This window comes from Bos indicus, chromosome 14 (genome assembly GCF_029378745.1).
Source record: "Bos indicus isolate NIAB-ARS_2022 breed Sahiwal x Tharparkar chromosome 14, NIAB-ARS_B.indTharparkar_mat_pri_1.0, whole genome shotgun sequence".
Taxonomy (NCBI): Eukaryota; Metazoa; Chordata; class Mammalia; order Artiodactyla; family Bovidae; genus Bos; species Bos indicus.
The window spans coordinates 63666736-63674118 of NC_091773.1; positions in this window are offsets into that span (position 1 = coordinate 63666736).

Consider the following 7383-nt stretch of genomic DNA (forward strand, 5'->3'; position numbering starts at 1 on the left):
GGGGTTTAAGAAATCAGGTGAGGCCAGTTTCTTTCTTGTCTTGGCTGTGTGCCCATGAGCATGTTGCCTGACCTCTTTGAGCTCCACTTCCTCAGAATATATAATAATACCTTATAGAGGTACTCTAATAATACCTTGTAGAGGTATCCTAAGTACTCAATAAGAACATGGATATAGTGTGTTTAACATGTCATTTGCCTGTTAAATTCACAAGAAAAAGTAGTTACATAGCAGGGCTTTCCTGGTGGCTCAGATGGTAAAGAATCTGCCTGCAGTGTGGGAGATCTGGGTTCGATTCCTGGGTTGGGAAGATCCCCCGAAGAAGGAACTGGCAACCCACTCCAGTATTCTTACCTGGAGAATTCCATGGACAGAGGAGCCTGGTGGACCATGGGGTTGCCAAGAACCTGACAGAACTGAGAGACTAGATAATTCTTATAGTAAAGTCACAGAGAAAAAAACATAGCTGCTCCCCTCTTGCATCCATACTGCCAAGGATTGGGGATACTGCATTGCTAAGGGTCTGTATGTAGTTTCAGGTAAGGTCTAAACAATTTTCTCCTGGCTCTTTATTTTTACATGAAGTGGCACTGAATGCAATATAAACTAGATGCCAATGAAAATGAACATCCCCTCCTGTTCACTGCTGCTGCTGCTGCTAAGTCGCTTCAGTCGTGTCCGACTCTGTGCAACCCCATAGATGGCAGCCCACCAGGCTCCCCAGTCCCTGGGATTCTCCAGGCAAGAACACTGGAGTGGGTTGCCATTTCCTTCTCCAATGCGTGAAAGTGAAAAGTGAAAGTGAGGTCGCTCAGTCGCGACCCCATGGACTGCAGCCCACCAGGCTCCTCCGTCCATGGGATTTTCCAGGCAAGAGTACTGGAGTGGGTTGCCGTTTCCTTCTCCCCTCCTGTTCACAATCCTTCCCAAACCTAGTAGGAAAGAGAAAGCAGCCACGCTCCACTCTTTTCTCTCCTGCCACCGAGGAGCCGTGATGATGTTCTCCTCTCAGACTATGGTTACCTGGGTGACTGAGTCATTATCCTGTTCCTCCCTCCTCTTCACACTCACCCCTTTCTCACCCCCATTATTTCCAATGAAAAAAGCTTTTAGAGGAAAAACTTCATCCACAATTTTATAATAGTCATCAATTTAAAACATTTCATTTCTTTCCTGAATGCAATATATTTTCTAATATTTTTAAGAAAACAACTTATCTCTAAGGCAGAGGAAGGGAATAAAACAGCACATGATAAAAGAGAAAAAAGGCAGGCCTGGGAAACAGGAAGCCCAGCAGGACTCACTGGGCCTGGTTGGACTTCCTGGGGGTGAGTTTCTGAGGGTTTAGTGACTTTGTCTGGGGCTTGAATGACTTTGTCTGTGAGGGGACCGACCTATGGAAAAAAAGGGGATCTGCTTGGCCAAGTTGGGCACTGGATGAAATTTTGGACCCATAAGGTGCACCGTGGAAATCTAGATTCTTTGTGCCTGTTTCATCTGAAACGATGTTATCACGTGTAAAACTGAACCTTGTTATTGCTGTTTTTAATAAGAATTACGTGTGTGTCTTATTACTTGGGTTGGGGAATTTTTACACATGGTGGACACACCATAATCCACCCAGATTGAAGTATAGAATATTTTTTCAGTTCTCCAGAAAGCCTCTTCTTGCCCCTCTCAAGTGAAAACACCCCACACCACACCACGAAGCCATTATTCTGATTTCTGTCACCATCAGTTAGTTTTGCCTATTCCTTGAACTTCATATATATGTGTGTGTGTGTGTATGTGTATTATTTTTTAGCCACACTGCACAGCATGTAGAACTTCCCCATCCAGGAATCAAACATGTGCCCGTGCAATGGGAGCATGGAGTCTTAACCACTGAGCCACCAGGAAAGTCCAGAACTTTTAAACCTGTAATCATATAGGAGGTACTCCTTTCCTCCCATATGTGGAGTGAAAGTGTCTGCTTTCACTCAATGCTATGTTTGTGAGATTCATGCAAGTTGTAATTTGTTCTTTTTCACTTCTGTGTAGGGCTCCAGTTGTGTGACATATCACAACGTATCTATTCTCAGTTGTTGGCATTTGGGTTGTCTCCAGTTTGGGATTACTATGGATAAAGATGCTACATGTGTCCACACGTCTTGGGTGGATTTAAGCACTCATTCCTCTTGGATTCTTGGGTGATAAAGACACACATTCAGCTTTCAGGAAATCCTGCTGAACAAGTTTTCAAAGTGTTTGTCCCATTTTATACTTACATCAGGACTCTATACTACTTCCTGCCTTAACTGAATAAGGGGTAACTGTTAGTTGGGGTTTCCCTGGTGGCTAAGTGGTAAAGAGTCCACCTGCAATGCAGGAGACACAGGTTCAATTCCTGGGAAGATCCTCTGGAGAAAGAAATGGCAACCTACTCCAATATTCTTTCTTGGGAAATCCCATGGATAGTGGAGCCTGGAAGGCTACAGTCCATGGTCACAAAGAGTTGGACTCAAATTAGTGGCTAAACAGCAAGAGCAACTGTTAGTTATGAAACAAAATGTTCCTTTGGTTGCTCTGCATCTCAGCTTCATGTACATATCAAGATTCCACCAGTTACTATTAATAATAGTTTGTACCTGTCATTCTTTCTGCCTGGAACACTCTGCCACATATTCCCTGGCCGGTTCCTCCTCATATTCGGGTTGTAGCCCAAAGGACGCTTGACTTTCGCCTGAAGCCCAAAGGCTTGCCCAGTAAGGCCTTGCCTGACTGCCCCATCCATGTGAGCATCTCTGCCTCCCCAACGGGTCACTCAGTATTTCACCCTCTGCTTCATTTCTGGCACTTACCCTGTTTGTTCATCAGTTTAATTATTGTCTATCTCCTCTCACTAGGAATGAAAGCTCTGTGAGGACTAGGTATTGTCTAGTCCTCAGAGTTCACTACAACCAATATAACCTGTGAAAGTATGAAAGTGAAAAGCATTAGTTGCTCAGCTATGTGCGACTCTTTGTGACCCCATGGACTGTAACCTGCGAGGCTCCTCTGTCCATGGAATTCTCCAGGCAAGAATACTGGAGTGAGTTGCCATGCCCTCCTCCAGGGGATCTTCCCAACCCAGGGATTGAAACCAGGTCTGCTGCATTTCAGGTGGAGTCTTTACCATGTGAGCTACCAGGGAAGCCCAATACAACCTGTACAATCAATAAAATACTGCAGAAGTGACCATGTGTAACAGCCAAGATTAGCCAAACATGTGGCATCTGCCTCGCTCTCTGGGGTCACCAGCTGTGAGGGAAGTCATATTGTGAGGACACTCAAGCAGCCTGGAAAAGCCTTTGTCTCCTGCCAACAGCCTGCATCATGTGAGAGAACTTAGGAGTCAGCATCTCCGGTCCCAGTCAAGCCTTCAGGTGACTACATCTTGGTGGATATCATGAGAGACCTGAATCAGAGACACTCAGATAAACCACTTCCAAATTCCTGACCCACAGAAATTGTGAACATGCTCATACTGTTGTGGCTTTAAAGCTGCTAAGTTTTGAAGTAATTCGTACACGGTAATATTTAACAAATACCAGCACTCAGCAAGTATTTGTTGAACAAATGAATGAATAACTGAGTGAGTGAATTAGATTAAGAGCCACACATCATTGAGAGGCCACACATCAGTGGCCTCACGCCATCTGTTATTACCTGGTCAGAATGCATGTGTCATGGGCCTCTCCACTCTCAAGTTTGAGTTTAAGCTCATGATCTTAGAGCAAGTTTTCTCAACCTTGGCACTCTTGTTATTTAGAGCCAGAAAAATTTTGTGTGAGGGGCAATCTTGTTCATTGCTGTAAGATTTTTAGCAGAATGAATCTCTAGTCTCCACCCAGTAGAAACTCCTCCCTCCAATGCAAATGTCACAACTAAAAATGTCTCCAGACAATGTCAAATGTGCCCTGGGATGCAAAATCACCCCCATTTAGGAACCATTGCTCTGAAGTAATCATTGAAGGGAGGTTAGAAGTACTCAGAATACTGGTTGGGTTCAGGGCTGTACCAAATTTTACAATATTTTTAAGATATTTGATTGATAAAAATCTAATCAACTCATAAGCTACTTTTTTCCAAAAAATAAATAAGAACTTAGTTAATCAAAGTACATCTATAGATGAAACAATTCTTCCTCATAAGTAAATGGCCCATTAATACATACTGTTGCTAGGTATGAAAAAAAGACAATACCATGACCAAGCCAAGTTCTGCCTCTGGCTTTAAATAAAATACTGAGAAGGTGATTTGTCTCATGAATTTCCCTTTGGAAGAGGAATAGAAGTTACTCTTTCTCTCTCTCTCTCTGTTTTTTGTTTTGGAAGTATAATTGACTTACAATGTTATATTAGTTTCAAGTATACAGCAAAGTGATTCAGATACATATTCAGATGCTTTTCTCTACAGATTATTACAAAATATTGGGTACTGTGTCCAGAAGTTACTCTTAAAGTAGAGCAGTACAGTACAAGAACCAGTCTTTCTCAGATTCACTTATTTCCTGTTCCCTCTCACCTGGAACCTTTCTCAAGAGACCATGCAGCTTGCCTGCCTACTTCCTCCAGGTATCTGCTTAACTATCTCCTTATCAGAAAGGCCTTCCAAAGACTTCCCTCATGGTCCAGTGGTGAAGACTCTGCACTGCTCGGGGCGTGTGTTCCATCTGGGTGCGGGAAGCTCCACATGCCAAGAAGTGTGTCCAAAAAAAAAAAGCCCTTCAAGACCAATCTTTTTCAACAACACCTCCCGCCCACCAAAATCCCACACTCTTCATCCGTGGCCACCATCAGGCACGCTGTAGATTCTGTTTGTCTTTGTCGTCTGCCTCTGCATGGTAAAATGTCAGTTCTCCTGTATCCTTATACCTGCACGCAGTGCCTCACATCAGATAGGTGCTCAATAAAAATTTGTGGAAGGAACAGATGTGGTGGGTCAAAGGCCAAGAAGGACTCAAAATGTTCCCCTGAGATGGGACTGGGTGAGGAGGAGGGCTGCCCAAATATTTTGTGTTGTACATTTTGCATTTTGAGTCATGTGAAAATAATAACTACTTAAAACAATCAAAAAGTGAAAGAAAAAGGTGGCCAGTTCCCTTCTTTCACCAAGTGGGATAAATCAAGCTTGCGCCAATGTCTCAACATTACTTTACATGACTGTCGTACGCAAAAGGTTTGTTCCCCACATCTCATTCACCCTCAGTGCAAAACTGGCTGTGCTGTCATTGTTTGCACAACAAAGCTTGATGGATTGTTGTGGATTCTCATTCCTTATTTGAGAGCCTCTTGGCTTCTTCCAAGTCATGCTTTGGTGTTTCTTCAGTTCTTTCAAGTATTTTTAGCCATATAAAAGTAAAAATAAAAAGTAACTCTATTACTATGTGTCATCTACAATCTTGAAGAACAATTATTTCGAGCATATTATAGCTACTTAACTTAATAGCTACTTTCTGAGAAAAGAGAAGTAAAAATTCAAATTTCATAAATCAGTGAGTTTAAATGCATCCTGCAGACATTCTAAGATGATCCCATGGTGAATATTATTATTGAAAAACTGAAAAAGAACCTGCAAAAAATAAATACAAGAACAGAAGAAAGAAAAAATTCCAATACTGAACCCAAACCTGGTGATTTGTTCCCATTTTCTTCACTTGATGGTTATTGAAGTGTCAAGCGCATCTTCTGTGTTTTCCTTTACATATCTCCTGGACTTCCCTGGTGGCTTAGATGGTAAAGCATCTGGCTACAATGCGGGAGACCCGGGTTCAATCCCTGGGTTGGGAAGATCTCCTGCAGAAGGAAATGGCAACCCACTCCAGTATTCTTGCCTGGAAAAACCCATGGATGGAGCAGCCTGATAAGCTACAGTCCATGGGGTCACAAACAGTCAGACATGACTGAGCGACTTCACTTTCTTTCTCTAGATAAAAATTCAACAGTACTTTCCACTGTTCCCAGGGTGAAATAGCAGCATCACTGGGGTCGGTGAGGGATCTTGGGAGACTTTAGCGAACTCCATAGCAGGTCTCATGGTGAGATCTACCACACCTCAGGGTTAGGGAAGGGAGACATGGTTGTAGGTTATGTTTTCTGGGAAGCAGATGCTGAGAAAGAGTTGGGGGTATAAAAGGTTTATTGGGAGGTAATATCTACAATCCCTGGGTTGGGAAGATCCCCTGGGGAAGGGACTGGCTACCCATTCCAGTATGAATTTCTTTTGGGCGGGGTGGGGGGGGCGCTGCCCAAGGGACACTACTGGTAAAGAACCCACCTACCAATGCAGGAGACAGAAGAGAGGCAAGTTCGATCCCTGGGTCAGGAAGATCCCCTGGAAAAGGAAATGGCAACCCACTTCAGTGTTCTTGCTTGGAGAATCTAATGGACAGAGAAGCCTGGCAGGTTACAGTTGGTAGGGCTGCAAAGAAATAGAAACAACTGAAGTGACTTCAGTTTAGTTCAGTCACTCAGTCGTGTCCGACTCTTTGTGATTTCATGGATGGCAGCACGCCAGGCCTCCCTGTCCATCACCAACTCCCAGAGTTTACTCAAACTCATGTCCATTGAATCAGTGATGCCATCCAGCCATCTCACCCTCTGTCATCCCCTTCTCCTCCTGCCTTCAATCTTTCCCAGCATCAGGGTCTTTTCCAATGAATCAGCTCTTCACATCAGGTGGCCAAAGTATTGGAGTTTCAGCTTCAGCATCAGTCCTTCCAATGAACACTCAGGACTGATTTCTTTCAGGATGAACTGGTTGGATCTCCTTGCAATTCAAGGAACTCTCAAGAGTCTCCTCCAACACCATAGTTTACAAGCATCTTCTGCACTCAGCTTTCTTTATAGTCCAACTCTCACATCCATACATGACTATTGGAAAAACCATAGCTTTGACTAGACGGACCTTTGTTGGCAAAGTAATGTTTCTGCTTTTTAATATGCTGTGTAGGTTTGTCATAACTTTTCTTCCAAGGAGCAAGTGTCTTTTAATTTCATGGCTGCAGTCACCATCTGCAGTGATTTTGGAGTCCCAAAAAATAAAGAAGTGACTTAGCAGCAGTCAAGATCTATAAAAGGAAATAGGGAGAAAGCCTAATTGGGCAGGCGGAGCAGTCCAAAGGCCATCAGACTTGACTATATCTGCCAACCCCACGAGGAGCTCAGTCACAGGGACTGCCTGCTAGAGGCTCTCGAGTTGAGGGGACACGGCTAGGCTAGCACTGCCATCTTGCTCAGTCCTTGGCTGAGGATCCCCCTAAGAGGACTGTGACCTTGACTTGAAGCCCTGAGGCAGGTCCTGAAGGAGCTGACAGCTGCAGGCTGTTGGACAATCACCCACCCCATGGCTGGTCAGCGAGTC